The following is a 17,415-nucleotide window of genomic DNA, read 5'->3' on the forward strand; positions in this document are numbered from 1 at the left end:
TACCTTCACACCTCCAGATATCCTTCCCGGTCAATCCATATCCTCAGCCAATCCTCTTAGTCCATCCACATCAGCAGGACCCGAGATCCTATCTACCTGGGCCCATCCTATTACGGCCCATCGTCTGAGCGAGGCCCTTTTGAGTATCAACAACTGGATGCAGACTGCCTCATCCAAGTTGTCCATTTTGACTACCACTGTAGAGGCTTAGTCAGTTCCCCCAGCTCCACAGGTGCCACAGTCGATAGAGGAAGCACTCAAGGAGATACTTGACAACCAGAAGAAGATCCTCGATACTCAGGCTCAAAGGCAGTCGATTCACATAGCAAGGCTCTCAAGGAGCTTGCTAAGGAGCATAAGAAGCTACGGAACACACGGGCCTCCAAGGAGTCCATGAAGGTGTTGTGGGCAGATGTTGATAGACTGTAGGTAGACCAGATGCCTTTAGACTTGTTGCTTGATGACCTAGTGCTAGCAGCTCACCCACAGCCAGAGCAGATACAGAGGCCTCCAAAGAGGAGGAGGAGGAGGAGGAGGAGGAGAAGGAGGAGGATTCCTAGAGCTGATGATGCTATCATCCAGTTGGCGGACCCACTGGAGACTTCCTCCAGTCAGCCATAGGATGTACCAGTTCCAGAGCCTGTCGAGGTCCAGGCCTAGGTCCCAGTAGTAGAGGAGCAGACCACCGGGAACCAGTCTGAGGTTCCCTAGCACACAGAGGACCCAGGGACCACCCATGATCCTATGCAGACAGACAGGGCTTAGGGAGTCTTCTATATCCTTTATCTCTATTTTTTTGTGCTTATTTAGACTAGTTGGCATTGGGGACAATGCTAGCTTTCATTTGAGGGGGTAGGCCCTACTATTCATTTGATGGATGACTATATATATATTGATACATTTTTATGCTTTCTTGATTTTTCATCTTTGGTCTGTATATAATTTGATATTTAGTTACATTTATTGCACTTTTATTTTACTTTGGGTCTGTATATAAAGTTATATCACATTGTATATATTCATCCAATCCGTTGTATATTCAAATCCCCTCTTGTATATATTCATTCTATTTTCTGCAAAAAAATTCTTTTTTAGCTTCTTATTTATGTTCGTATCTTTTTGTTTTGTTTTGGACATTTTCAATAAGCCTTTGGTTTTTTTAATATCACGGTTCTTTCCAAAGGTAGAGTGTTGTGTGAACCAGGTGGCTCTTCCCAATGATGGATGGCGTGACAACCTTCTTAAGGGTTTGAGTCAGTTTTCCTTTTTGTTTTTAGTAGTTTGTAGTTAAGGATACCTCAAGCAAAGCTTCACTTGGGCCTAGAACATTTGCCTTTGATCTCATGACCAAAAACAAGTTGTTGTGTTTAGGATGGTGAAAGTCGTGACCTTGAGACTCTTGTGCTGACCAATAATCATCAAGTGGTTTTTCGGGACCATTGTGTGCTCAAATCGTATCTAAGGTTATTGTGGGCCCCCGACTCTATGTCTTTAGCAATCCCTTAGCTTGTGTGGTGAGTAATTGAATTGTGAGTCCCAAGTCTCGAGCCATTGGTCTAGAACTTGCCTAAATGTTTATTGAGGCGAAATCCTAAGTGAATTTTGACTTGAGATGTGATTATAGGCTCTCTTTGATCCAAATGATAGTTTGAACAATTCCATAGTCTACCAATGATATGATCCTTAGTTAATCCTTTTGAGCCTTAGACCTTTTTCTTTCAAGAACCACGATACAAGCCTTTACCCGTTCTAAAAGATACCCTCTCTTGGAACTCGATCTTTCCTTTAGCACATGGCAAAAGTATAAGTTTGGGGGGAGAGACGAGGATGGAAACAAAATTGTAAAAAGTCACGACAATGAAAAGAAAAAAAAAGGGAAAGGCAATTAAAAAGAAAGAAAAGCAAAAAAGACAAAAGAATGTTCAAAGTGAAAAAGAATAAAAAGGGATTCAAGAAAAAAAAAACAAAGAATGAAAGGTGTGGAAAGTTGAGAAAGGAGAAAAAAAGTTTTGAAATGCATAAGATAGAGTGACAGTATGTCTCTCTAACCCCTTAGAAAGAAGTGAAATGACTCAAAGAGTCAAGAGAATGTGTGCCATATGAATCAAAAGAAGTGCTTAAGGGAAGATGGAACCTACTTAGACCGAAACATGTCCTACCCTGAACCAAAAGCCTTCACAATATCTCCACAAAAGCCCTATATGATCTTGAATTGAATGAAGCTTACATCAGTGGATACTCACATAAGGGGCAAGCATATGGTACTTTGAGCCGGACTTGTGGCTTTTTCTTGAGAGTGATGAGTGAATTTCTATTAGCCTCATTTCACGTGCCAATATTCTAAAGGTGAGGTTTGCTTAGGGAGAGTTGAGGATGTGTGAGTTTGGGTTCCACAATGACCAAAGTAATTGAGAGAGTTCTTTAATGTGTTGAGTCAACTCTTAAAGCTCTTGTGTTGCACTTGATCCATGGTTTTTCAAAGGTTAAATGTTGTTAATGACTCATTTGTATTGAGGGCAATTGTTAGTCCCAATTGATGCTAGTGAGGTTGCTTTAGGACAGCTGAAAGTTTTTTGGATTTTTTCTTAAGGGGTGGGTCTTATTTTGTTTGCTTGAGGACAAGCAAAAGCTTAAGTTTGGGGGAGTTGATAACTAGGGATTTTGACGCATTTTATACTCCTTCTTACTTACACTTTGAATATAAATTCATACAAAATAGTCCCAAAAGGCTCATAAGTTGTGCATATTACAGGTTTGATCAATAAAGTGACAAGATGTCAAATATTAACTCAAAAGAAGTGAAACTTGCACAAGTACCAAAGACAAGACAAACTCAGGAAAAACAGGCCTAGTGCGGCAGCACTATACTTTGTGCGGTCTGCACTAGGAGATTCAGAGAGCTGGTACTTCAAGCATTAAGGCAGTACGGCCGCAGAAGGTTTTGTGCGGTCCGCACTGAAGGCAATGCGGCCGCACTACCATTCTGTGCGATCCGCAGAGTCAAGATTCAGAGAGGGTGAAGTTGGAGCTTTCAAGCCTGTGCAGTCTGCGGTCCAGTTTGTGCGGACTGCACTAGAAGCCTCCGCAGTCGCAGTCAATTTTGTGCGGTCCGCGGAGCCTGAGTTCAAAGAGCAAAGTTTTCAAGTTTAAGAGCCTAGTGCGGCTGCACACCATTTTGTGCGGTCCGCATCCGCACAAACCCTGCGGGGGCATTTTTGCCCAGTTTTTCCAGCTTAGTATTAATATATCCTTTTTTCATTTTTAGGGCATCAGACATTTTAGAATAGTTGTTGCGCTCGTGGGAACGTATCTTGTAACCATTTTGGGCATTTTTACTTACTTTTTATCATTGAATCTTTGTTTTTAGCTTAGCAATTAATTAATATGTGTTCATCTTCATCTATTTCTCTATTTTTCTCTTCAAGTATGAGTAGCTAGACCCATTAGCTAGGGTTGTGGCTCAATCCTAGTGTGGGTAATTGATGGGTGATGCAATTTAGGGCTAGATTGACTATGGGTGTTTGCTATTTGGGTCAATTTCATGGTTTAATTACTGAATTAGTGGTTGCAAACACTAGTTTGTGCTAAGTTGACTTGGGCTCTTCTTGAGAAAGAGAGCCTAAGTCTCCGAAATTGATCCAACAAGGAATTGGGATGGACTCAAGAGAATTGATAGTCCCAATTAAAGGGTTAAACCTTGAGAGAGTAATACCCGACTTGACCCCTAGTTTCTTGAGCAAATATGCATACCCAATTGGTCTTGAGAAAGTCAATTGGGCAAAATCATTCTTTCTACCGATAGGTGTGAGAGTGGGTAATATCAAGCAACGGTTATAACATATTCCCCAATCATTTCAATCGTGTCTTAGACGCATTTACCCGTTAATTGGCCACCTAAGTGAAAGTCACTACCCTAGTGCCTTTTAGAAAATTTGAACAACTTGTATCATTTTACTCTTAGCTTAATCTAGTTACAATTATAATTTGTAGTTTGATAATAGTAGAATTATAAAAGAAAACCCAAAAATGAATAAAAGTGCAATTTGGAACGCTACGCATTCCTAAGCTAAATAGACACTCAATTCTAATTCTAGCTTTCTGTAGATATCGATCTCGACCCAAAATTGGGTAAAAGCTATTGCGACCCTCTCTCGCTACTTATTAGTGATGCAGAGTTGGCAGCGATCAGCTACCAGTAAAAAGAAAGGGTGCTCAGCCCAAAATATCATTTTATGCATCGAAACGGAGTAATAAAGACTGAGTTATGAAATCAGTAAATGAAGCATGACTGAGTATAGATCTTAAATCAAAATAGTGAGAGGATAATAAGAAAAAGGTCCCTAAGAGTCTAAATAGTACTAGCACGAGGCCTAAGACATGGCATTCAGCAGAATTTACATAAACTCTTTCTAAAACACATAAATATCATATAGTTTTCAATAGAATACGCAACTTTACAGCTTCTACGGGATGGACCAAGTCATAATCCCCAACGGTGCATGCCCATACTCCTGTCACCTAGCACGTGCGTCACCTCAAAAATAGTAAAACGACACAAAATTTGGGGTTTCATACCCTCAGAACTAGATTTACAATTATTACTTACCTCAAACCGATCAAATCCCTACTCCGCGATGCCCTTGCCTCTGGAATCGGCCTCTAAATGTCTCGAATCTAACCAAAAGCAATACAATGTATTCAATATAGGCCAAGGAACCAATTCCATACGAGAAACTAACAATTTAGACCAAAATCCAAAAATTCAACCAAATCCGGCCCCCGAGCCCACGTCTCGGAATCCTACAAAATAACAAAACTAGAAACTCCTTTCACTCATGAGTCTATACATACCAAATTTATCAAAATCAGACATCAAATGGTCCCTCAAATCCCCAAATCAAATTCTCCAATTTCAAGCCCTTATCCCCTCAATTTCATCCCTAATTTCTACTAATTTCATGCTTGAACAACTGCAAATTACCATAATCACAAGTATTAAGCTCAAATAACTTACCTCAATGTAAACCCACTTGATTCCCTTTTTAAAACCCTCCAAAAAGCTCCATGTTCGTACAAGAATGGTGGAAAATAACTCAAATTTTGTGAAGTCCCCTTTTTATACATGCTGCCCAGCACTTTCCGCATCTGCGGTCCTCATATCGCTTCTGCGATGCCGCGCCTGCGGAAAATCCATCGCACGTGCGGTTTTCGCTTAAAGAATAGAACCCGTTTTTGCGGTCAAATTCTCGTAACTGCGGTCTCGCAGGTGCCGTCCCATATGTGCACCTGTAGCTCCTGCCCTTCTCAGCTATGGCCACTTCTGCGAACCTCGCACCTACGGTTCCCACTCCGCAGGTGCGGTTATGACAGCTGAAGGAAATCTTCAGCATTTCCTCAAATCTCATCCTTGATCAATCAACCACCCGAAATCAGCCCGAGGCCCTCGGGACCTCAACCAAACATGCCAACAAGTCACATATCAACACTCAAACTTAGTCGAACCTCCGGAACACTAAAAACAACACCAAAACACCAAATTACCCTTGGATTCAAGCTTAAGAACTTCTGAACTTCTGAATTCCGCAAATGATGCCAAAACCTAATAAATCACCTCCGAATGACCTGAAATTTTGCACACACATTACAAATGACACCACGGACCTACTCCAACTTCCGAAATTCCATTCCGACCCGAATATCAAAATTTCCACTACCGATTGAGAAATGCCAAATTTCTAATTTCGTTAATTCAAGCCTAAATGTATCACGAACCTCCAAATCACATTACAAATAGGCTCCTAAATCCAAAATCACCTAACGGAGCTAACCAAACCATCAGAATTCACATCCTAGATCATTTACACATAAGTCAACATCCGATTGACTTTTTTAACTTAAACTTCTAGATAGGAAACTAAGTGTTTCATTCCACACCGAAACCACTCCGAACCGAACCAACCAATACAATACGATGAAATACCGCTGAAAAACACATAAATAAGCAGAAATAGAGGAAACGAGGCTATAACTCACGAAACGGTCGGTCGGGTCATTACAGCTTCGCATTCACATCCTTCCTCTCGCGTTTGCAAAGAGTAACCAGCCCCCAGCCCAAGTTTCCCTTCACGATTGCGATAGGGCCTTTGCAGTTGCGAAGCATTGTGCACCAGAAGAAAAACCAATAGTCTCTTAAGTCTAAAAATGGTTCAAAATGTATCTGAAACTCACCTGAGCCCATCGAGCTCCAAACAGAACATGCGCATAAGTATAATTACATCATATGAACTCTCTCACGCGATCTAAACACCAAAATAACATCCGGAACCACAAATCAGATATCAAAATGCATGAAATTCAAAAGGAAGCTCAAGAGCAGCTAGAAACACAACCAAGTGTTCGATTCCTATCAAATCAACTCGGAATTACACCAAAATTTGCAGACAAGTTTCAAATAGCGCAACGGACATATTGCAAGTCCCAAAACAAAAATCCAAATTTGATAACCATAAAATCAACCTACAGGCAAACCTAAGGAATTTCTAAACATTCAAGTTTCCATCTTTCGAAAAAACAAGTCAAATTAACCTAGGGACCTCCGAATTCAATTTCGAGCATACGCCCAAGTCCAAAATCATATAATGAACCTACAGGAATCGTCAAAATACCGATCCGGTGTAATTTACCCAAAATATTGATTGTGGTTAACTTTAGCCTCATTATTAGTCAAAATATTTATTTTCTTCAAAATTTCACATAAAAGCTTTTGGAAATCGAAACAGACCATACACACAAATCAAGAAACATAAAATAAAGCTAAAGTAGATATTGGATCATAAAATTCAAGGCAAATACTCAAAACGACCTATCGGGTCATCACATTTTTGTGTGTCCTATTTTTCCACTAGCAAAGCAAACTAGATTACCTTTTTCACACAGTACTTCTGTCTCTAGTTCCCTATTTGAATGGATTCGTGTTGATACATGGGGGAGTTATCATATACATACATATCTAGGGATAGGTATTTTCTTACCATTATGGACGATCATAGAAGGGCAACTTGGACCCATTTAATATAATCCAAAAGGCATTTATTTCTATTATTAAAATACAATTCAATCTTTCTATCAAAACGGTCAGAAGTAACAATGCATTAGAGATAGGTCTCTCTAATTCTTCTTTGCAATATTTTTCTGATATTGGGATTGTCCATCAAACTACATGTCCTCACAAGCCACAACAAAATTGTGTTGTTGAGAGAAAACATAAACACTTGCTAGAAACAACTAGAGCTTTATTATTCCAATATGATCTGCCAACGAAGTTCTGGGGAGATTGTATCCTAACTACCACTTACTTGATAAATAGATTCCCTTGGACTATCTTGAACAATAAAACCCCTTTTGAAATCCTATATGGAAGGTTACCCTTTTATGCACACTTGAAGCCTTTTGAATGCCTATGTTATACTACTATCCCTAAATATAACATAGATAAGTTAGATCCTAGAGCAGCCCCTTGCATGTTTATTAGTTATCCATTTGGTAAGAAATGGTACAAATTATGCAATCTATCCACTAAAGGTGTCGTTGTCTCCTAAGATGTGGTATTCCATGAGTCCATTTTTCCTTTTCTTTTGTCTTCTCTCCCCTCTAGCTCTTTTTTCCCTCCTATCCCTATTGATGAGTCTCACCCTTTTCGGTGTGATACTACTTTTGCACCTTATTTTGTTCCTTCTTCACCTGATCCACCTGTCATACCTTCCTATGTGCCTTCTGATTCTTCTTCCATTCCTTCTTTTGAAGTTAGAGTAGTAGAACTCACACTATAGCTTCTCATCTTAATTATTTTGTTACACAACTCCATCATTCTCTCTCCAACTCCGCTTCAGCATCATTTTCTAATGCCCATACAACAACAGTTGAGCCTCATTCTTATACCAAAGCAATTGTCAATCCTGCTTGGCAGGAGGCCATGAGGAAGGAGTTTGTATCTTTAGAGACTAAAAAGAGTTGGACAATAGTTGAATTTCTTAAAGAAAAGAAGACAATTGGATGTAAATGGGTATATAAAATTAAACATAAAGTTGATGGAAGTGTGGAGAGATATAAGGCTATATTAGTGGTAAAGGGTGATACATAAATAGAGGGCATTGATTTTCATGAAACTTTTTTCCCCAGTTATCAAGATGTGCACAATCAGATGTTTGGTAGCCTTTGCTGTTAAAAGGGTGGTGTCTTTTTCAATTAGATGTTAATGATGGATTCCTCCATGGTGACTTGGATGAGGAGGTTTACATGAAGTTACCACAGGTTTTACTATTACTTCTCATATCCAGCATGCTTCACCTTTAGCTTGCAAGTTCCAAAAGTCTTTTTATGGTCTAAGACAAGCCTCCCAATAGTGGTATGCCAAGTTATCACATATTTTTTGCTTTGGGGTTATATTCCTTCTCTGAATGAGTATTCCCTCTTCACTATAAGATCACATTCTTTTACTGTATTTTCTGTTGTATATGTAGATGATATTATTCTTACAGGTCATAATCCTCATGAAATTTCTACCCTTAAGGAGTTTCTGGGAAATCAATTTAAAATCAAGTATTTGGGTTTACTCAGCTATTTTCTAGGCATTGCAGTTTTATATGCAGAATCTAGGGTACTTCTTTACCAAAGAAAGTTTATTGCTGATTTACTTCATGAGTTTGAATGTGATTCTATTTCTGCCGTGGTTTCCTCTCTTGAATTGTGTGTGAAACTTAAATTTGAAGACGAGGAGTTGTTGTTTAGGTCTGAGTCTTATAGAAGTTTGGTTGGTAAACTCAATTTTCTCATCCACACTAGACCTCACTTGTGCTTTGTTGTTCAACACTTAAGTCAGTTTCTCAAATGTCCTAGGGTGGCTCCTATGAATGTTACTCTTTACATTTTGAGGTATCTGAAAGGCACACCTCATTTTGGGATTTTTCTCAATAACCCTTTTGATGTTTTTGTGCAATCCTTCTATGATAGTGATTGGGCAGCCTGCTTTGAGTCTCGTAGGTCAGTTTATGGTTCTGCATATGTCTAGGAAGTAGTTTGATCAGTTGGAAATCTAAAAAACAGGCAGTTGTCTCTTTATCTTCTACTGAAGCAAAGCATCGGGCAATGAGTAAGGTTGTAGCTGAATTGGTTTGGTTGGTTTGCTTATTTACAGACTTCAGGCTTCTCACTTTGTCTCTGGTTCCTGTGTTTTGTGATCACTTTGTTGCACTACATATTGTGAAAAATCTTTTGTTTCACGAATGTACTAAGCATATTGAGGTAGATTGTCATTTTATACGAACCAAACTGGGTGATGGTCCTATTTCATTGCATCATATCTCTACTTTTTCTCAGTTGGCTGACATTTTTACCAAGTGTTTGATAGGTGGCTAGCATCATTTGTTGCTTGGCAAGTTGGGTGTGACCTCACCCTCCAATTTGGTGGATAGGGAGTAGGTGTTGGAGTCACCTGATCTAGTAGACATTTGGGCCTGAAGCTTAGGTCCAGTAGATAGGTGAAAATAGCACGGGGTAGCCAGTTTTCGAACTGGTAATTAAAAAATAGCCAGTATTTACAAAGTCATTGAAAAATAGCCACTATTTTGCTCCAAAACGAAAAGTTCCAGCATAATATACTGGAGATTGGTACATCTGTGTATGAACTTCTAGCATATTATGCTGGAACTCCAACACACGAAAAGTTCCAGCATAATATACTGGAGATTGGATCACCTATGTATGAACTTCCAACATGTTATGCTGGACCAGTATATTATACTGGAACTTCAATATATTATGTTGGAAGCCCAATATATTATACTAGAACTCCAATATATTATGCTGGAAGCCCAATATTTTATGTTGTAACTCCAGTATATTATGGTAGAACTCCAGTATATTATGGTAGAACTCCAGTATATTCTGCTGGAATATTTTTCGGATTTTGAACAGTATTTTCATTCAGATTTAGCTTTACATGAAAACTAACTAAATTTTGATTACTTTTAAAACTGTAGCTATTTTTTAATTGTCACTTATAAGGCTATTTTTTTAATTTCTCCCCGTACATAGGCATCAGTTAGTAGTTAGCCCATTTTGTAATAATTAGACTACATTATGTATTTATTCTTTACATAGATAGTGGATCCGGATAGAATTAGCTAATGTTCTTTTACTCTTTGATCCAAGATATATATTAGGGGATCTAGAACCTTTTTGTATAGTTTTTGCTCAATAAAAAAAAGATCTTGTTTCTGTCTGATCGACGTTCTTACTTTTCAAATGAAATCCTAGCTAAAACTCCATCGATTATGCTCGAGTTGTAATGTTTTCACCATCCATAATTGAACTGAAATTAGTTTAGCTCAATTTGATCTATTAATAAGGGAACGGATAATGTTCTCCCTTTTTCTTTTTATGAATTTCAAAAATTAAATTCTAGTTCTTCATGGATACGTAAGAAGAACATGTAATTCTCTCGTTTTAATGCTGCATTTCTTGATTTGATTATCTCGTCGAAGATTAAATTTTTCTATTACTGTTACTGTAAAGAGTAGAATTACAAAATTTCACCATTGTTAACGTGTCGCTAATAATTTTTTTAAAAAAGAAAAAGAAATTAAAGTCCCTACGACAAAGTGTTTGCTTTTAATTTGCTTTTCACTTATTACATAAGAAAATTATTTGAGCAAATAGTAGGAGATTCAAAATCCACCACCATGGCCCCATCCTTCTCCGAAACCAAAGCCACTACCACCATTTTGACCGCCGCCACCTCCGCCTCCGCCGCCGCCGCCACCGTTTGCACCTGATCCATGACCCTCGCCATATCCAAAGCCAGCACCAAATCCACCATTACTACCACCCCCTTCGCCACCGCCGCCGCCACCGCCAACACCAAGACCTCCTAGAATTTGGTCAAACCCTCTGTGTAAGTCAAAATTGGGTAAAAAATGAATTCCCGAGAAGCTTCCTTGCTGAGGAAGTTTGAACGAGAACGCCTAGAACTAGTAGAAGCATGAACTTGCATGTCATCTTTGCATCTAATGTTACCACTGCACAGAAAAATAGCATTTCTTTAGTTAAAGATAATGTGGTATTCAAGTTTAAACGACAATTATTAGTCCATATAAACGGCAGCGAAAAATGTAGACTTTCTACTCCAAGTATTAGGGTAATGACCGTCCCAAAAATTCTAGCAATGAAACTCAAAAATTCTAACAATGTAAAAAAAGTTTTAAAAATGCAAAAACATCTTCTTCTTTTTTATACGGTGTCTACTATTTGCATTGAGGCCCGACTAAATTTGAATTCGCTCTGGAAATACCATATTGGGAGTAAAGTGCTCCCTAACAAATGTTACTTTATATCTAGGGCTTGAATCCAAAACCTTTGGTTAAGGATAAAGGAGTACTTACCATCACAATTTTTGTCGGTAGAAAAATGCAAAAATATTACTCCTTCCTATATCAAGTGTTAGGTAGTGGCGTACCAATAATTTTAACAAAGAAATTAAAAAAATGCTAAAACGTCACACCTTCCTACACCAAGTGCTAGGCAGTGGCGCTATTGGAAATGAGAAGGAAAAATTCAAAAAAATACTAATATAAAAACGACATGGCTTCCTAGTTCCTACAAAAACTGATTGGCAGTGGTGGTTCCCAAATTTCAACAAGGCGATTGAAAAATTAAAAAAAAAAAAAAAAATGTCATGTTTGGGATTCAAGCCTTTGATCTAAGCATTTATTTAAAAAAAATTAAGTATTCATATAATTATAGTAAACTTACACTTATTGTGATCAAATAGCATAGCAATAATATTCCGTACTAAGAGATATGTCTCTTACAAACAGACTTGTACTTAACAGAACTACAGAAGTAGTTGATCGGATTCACTATTTATTTTTTCTAGCCATATATATATTATCTGCTGGCTATTTTTAATTTAAACAATTGAGCGGGTGAATATTTATTGGGTTAATTTCTCAAAAAAAAAAATTATATACATCACATTAACAAGGGAGATGAGGAATAACTTACTTTGTTTTCGTTGTGTTGCTGAATGTTGGAGTATAATTAGAATGTATGATTTGAGGTACGATTAAAAACCTGCATAGGAAGGAGAATATATAGGTAACCTGAAGGTAATGGAATGGTCAATGACTATTATTAAAGTACCATTAATTAATTAACAAACGCTTGCAAAACGGAAAAAGGAAAATGAGAATGAACTGATGTACGTATTAGTTGAACCTCAATAAAGAATAAAGAGTTAATGAAATTATATCTTGCGTTTCGCATTATTTATTGAAAGTAGTAAATATTGTTTGCCACACAAATATGTTTTATTTTTCTTTCATTTTGAACATGAATTCAATTACATGACATTTAGATAATAAAGTTCAGAAAATCTTAATTACTTTCTTTTTTTTTTTTGGACCACTGAGTAGCAATATGTAAAGGGTGAAGATTGTCATGTTCTAAGATAAGTTAATGAAACGTCTTAGGTAAAGACAGTTAAGAAACTCTTGTAGGGAGAATATTTTCTACACACTTATATGCATTACTTTCCTATCGTATAATAATATTTTCATAAATATATAAAGAAGTTCATGATTATTTTAGATAATATTAAGTACATGGGAAAATCACCTACTATTTCGTGATTTGATGCCTTGATCTCAAAGTTTTGCACCAACTTCATTTGACATATAGTGTAATAAAAGAATAATTTATATTTTACGTAATTCTATCATTTGAAATGCTGAATTTCTTACAAACATTTATAAATAAATAAAAACAAATTACGCTATAATAATGTAGGCGTATAAAATTTACGGAATTAAATTTATAAATTAATTGGGACTATATTTTAAATTCAAGATATATTAGTCCAAATAAATTTATTGGACTAATATAATTGGATTAATTATATAAGTCCGATATAGATGGATTTAATAAATTTGCCCAAGTTCATTAGGCTACAAGTGATGAGCCAACTTCATTAAGCCCAAGATGGCATCTTCTTAGAGGTCCAGTTTGGTGCCACGTGTCAAATGACGGGGCACACCAAGTCAAACGGAAAAGCCAATAGGATCATACCACGTGTCAAAATGGCAAGGCATGCCAAGTCAAATTAAAAGGCTAATGAAACCGCACCACATGTGCAAGTGACATGTTCTGGCCAATCAAATGTGGCATTGTCACTCTTCAATCTGATTGGGCAGAAAGAGTTTGTTCTCATCATAACTCTTCCCTCCCACAATTATAAATAGGGGTCTTCATAACTCAGAAAAGACACCAAAAGTTATAACAAAAAGTAAGAAAAAGCTCATGAATCAAACACAACAAATTCTTCCACAAGTTCCAAGCTTCAAGCAATCAAGTTCAAGAAATCAAGTTCAAGCTCAAGAACGAAGAAAAATCAATATTCAAGGAGTACGAGTTCAAATCAAAGTTCGTGATAGTTTAATTCAAGATTAATGTGACAAATATAGATTCAAGATCAAGCTCAAAGGTCCTTAAATTTATTTGTTGTTGGAAATTAAGAAGAATCAGAGGAATCATAGAGACTGTAAGAATCAGAGGATTCATAGAGATTGTACAATATGATTGTTGCAATATTTTTCGGTCTTGATTTTATTTTCTCGACGCAAATTTATTGTCTACAAATTCTAGCACGCCCGGTGGGACAATCTCTACCTCTCATCTCAACTTTTCAATCACCAAGTTCTATTGTCTACTATCTGACAATAATATGAACAAATTTATTTTCTTGACGCAAATTACTTCCATTATTTTCTTGGGCTTGAAATGGTTGTTGAAATGAAGCAATTGCAATTGCAAGTCTGTGGTGACTCTTAATTGGTGATCAACCAACTTTTAGGTAGTTACGAGGTCAAGAAACCTGAACTGCGCTCATACATTGATTATGCTAAAAAATTAATGGCGTGGGTCAGTGACGTGACTATTCAACATGTACCTAAGAAAGAAAACAAGAAGGTTGATGCTTTAGATGCCCTAACTTCATCGTTAACCCTGCCTGATCAAGCGCAAATTACTATCTGTCAAAAATAGGTAGTACTGCTGCCAAATGAGGGTGAAAGTGAAGAAAATGAACTGGAGCATCTTGTCATTATTTCTGAAGCTGAGAAGGAAGAATGGAGACAACCCATTATCGACTACTTGAGCTACGGGATAAAATCTGAGGAGAAAGACTGAAATTCGCTATCGTGCACCTCGCTTCCTTGATTACAAAGATACTCTATATAGAAGATCATTCGAGGGAGTACTTTTGCGATGCTTAGGGGAAGATGAAGCGCTTCAACCATTGCAAGGAGCACATTCTGGGGTATGAGGATCACATCAATTTAGAACAAAGCTCCACTTTCACATAAAAAGGATGGGATATTATTGGCCGACAATGGTAAAAGACAGCTTAGACTACGCCCGAAGATGAAAGACTTGCCAGTTCCATGAAAATTTTATTCATCAGCCTCCTGAAGTGCAACATTCGACTGTTGCATCATGGTCATTTGACGTTTGGGGATTGGATGTTGTTGGACCACTACCAAAATCCTTAGGTGGGACACTTATACATCTTGGTTGCAACTGACTACTTCTCAAAATTGGTTGAAGTTGTTGCGCTTAAGGAAGTAAAGAAGAAAAATTGTCACCACCCGAAAACTCAACCTATCGTGACGGCGCCTAACACATTACTGGGCAAGTCAATAATACATAACAACTACGCATTTGAATTACAATATGATTTAATAAGCTCAACAGTGAAAAATCTCATAAATAACTGATAAAATAATTGTTTCTCTACTACAACCTTCCCAAAATTGTCACGACCCGAAATTCCCACCTTCGAGACCGTGATGGTGCCTAACTTTTCACTTGCTAGGTAAGCCAAAGTTAGAATAATCTAAACATTTTTAAACAAATCAAACTAAATGGAAGTCAATTACTGAAATAAAGTGTGGAAGACCATAACAACCGAATAATCCAAATACATCCCCGAATCTGGTGTCACGAATGCACGAGCTACTAGAATAATACAAATAAGGGTCTGAAAAAAATTCAAGTTGTTTGAAAGAAAATGCACAACCAAGATAAAGTAGAAGGGGACTTCAAGACTGCGGACGCGGTGCAGTTATACCACAAGTGTCCTCTGGTAGCTGACATCCGAGCAATTTTATGGCACGCCACTGGGATCAGCTCCAAAATCTGCACAAGAAGTGCAGAGTATAGTATAAGTAGAACCGATCCCATGTGCTCTGTAAGTGTCGAGCCTAACTTCGACGAAGTAGTGACGGGGCTATGACAAGACACATACATGAATAACATGTACAATTATATACATATACGAAGCAATAATGAACACATTAATTAACAACTTACAAATTTGGGAGGGAACATGCAAAGGGGAAATATATAATAATCGCAGCAGGAGAAGTGTCACGTAACATCCAAATAATTCATCAACAATATTAATAGGTAGCTGAAATATAAAAATGGCACGGCACCACCCTTCGTGCTTTTACTCTCATCCTTTTCATGAAATGATGAATAAATAATTTAAATGGCACGGCATCACCCTTCGTGTTTTAACTTTCTTTCTCACTTTATAAATCAATAAATAATAATGTAAAAATAGCACGGCATCACCTTTCGTGTTTTAACACTCTTCCTTACCATGACAATGATAATATAAAATAATATAAATAGCATGGCATCATCCTTCGTGCTTTTATACTCTTCCTTACCATGAAAAATGATAATATAAATTCGAAATAGTATTTTAAATGCGGGGATTTATACTTTCGATCAATTTGATACCAGAATACTAACCTCACCTTCCAAAATATTCAACAATAATTTCATGAATAATGATCAAATAAATAATAATAACTTAAACAGGAATATCTTAATTAAATAGGCAATTATTCACAAAGAACAAATTCTACCAGCATGCTTTGACTCAATCTCAACGCATAAGTACTCGTCACCTTACATATACGCCATACCCGCACATTTAAATAATGTAGCAAATAAGCAAACAAGTCATATTCCCTTAAGTCAAGGTTAACCACGATACTTACCTCGCTTCGCAACCAAATTCAAGATTCCAATAAACCCTTTCCTCGTGAATTGGTGTCCGAAAGCTTCAAATCTAGTTACAAACAATTCAACATACTCAACACTAATCGTAGGAATTAATTCCATATAAAATTACAAATTTTTCGAATAAAATCCGAAATTCATCTTAAAAATTGATAGTGGGACCCACGTCTCGAGTCTTGTAAAAACTCACGAAATTCGAACACTCATTCCGAGACGAGTCCAACCATACAAAAATTATCAAATTTCGATGTCAAATGGGCCTTCAAATTCTAAAAAAAAAAATTAAAAAAGTTTTACAAAAATCTGAATTTTCTCCATTTAAATCCAAAATAAATGTTGAATAAAACCATGTATTTATGAAATATAATCACTTTCGAATATAGGACACTTACCCAAGTCGAATTCGTGAAGAAACCCTCGAAGTCGCTCAAGAACCAAGCTCCAAAATCTCAATCGAAATCAAGAAAAATGGTTTTCGACCCCTTAATGTTCTGCCCGGTCTCGCATTTGCGGCCAAAATGTTGTATCTGTGGCCTAGAATTTGTGAGACAAGAGCTGCATTTGCAAAGCAAAGCAGCCAAGTGAATTTTGCATCTGCAAGCAGAAATGCAAGAAGGAGCCGCAGAAGCGACGAGGTGCGCATTTGCGGTCGGCTGGCCGCAGAAAGGGGATCGCACTTGAGATCAAAGCTTTGCAGTAGTGAAGCTTCCTTCCCAGCCTCAACATCGCAGAAGTGACATTTCCTTCACAGCAGCGGGCATGCACCTGCGGTCAATAATGCGCAGGTGCGACACACCAGAACCAGACCTGGGCAGCTTGTTCCAAATGATCCGTGGATCGTCCGAAACTCATCCGAGGCACTCGGGACCTCGTCCGAATATTCCAATAAGTCCCGCAATATAATACGGACCTACTCGGGGTCTCAAATCATGCCAAAGAATGTTGAAACTAAAATTCACACCTCGATTCGAACTTAAAGAATTTATGAAATTCAAATTCTAAAACTTGCATTGAAACACGTCAAAAACAGTCCGGAATGACCTAAATTTTTGCATGTAAGTGCCAAACATCATAATAGAGCTATTCCAACTTTCGGAATCTCAATCTGAGTCTGATATCAATTAAAGTCAATTTGTGATCAAACTTTGAAATCTTTAAGCTTTCAAACTTCTAGGTTTCAATAAATGGTGATAACTCAAGCTATGGACCTCTAAATTCCGGACATACGCACAAGTCCCAAATCACGATACGAACTATCAGAGTCTGTTT

At 37.5% G+C, this 17,415-nt stretch overlaps 1 pseudogene; it reads right to left on the bottom strand.

Moving 5' to 3' along the window:
• LOC107793992 (uncharacterized) overlaps positions 1–11,094 on the bottom strand; it is a 91,138-nt pseudogene extending 80,044 nt beyond the window's left edge.
• Positions 11,095–17,415: the final 6,321 nt, after the last annotated feature.

Source organism: Nicotiana tabacum, chromosome 8 (genome assembly GCF_000715075.1).
Source record: "Nicotiana tabacum cultivar K326 chromosome 8, ASM71507v2, whole genome shotgun sequence".
Classification (NCBI taxonomy): Eukaryota; Viridiplantae; Streptophyta; class Magnoliopsida; order Solanales; family Solanaceae; genus Nicotiana; species Nicotiana tabacum.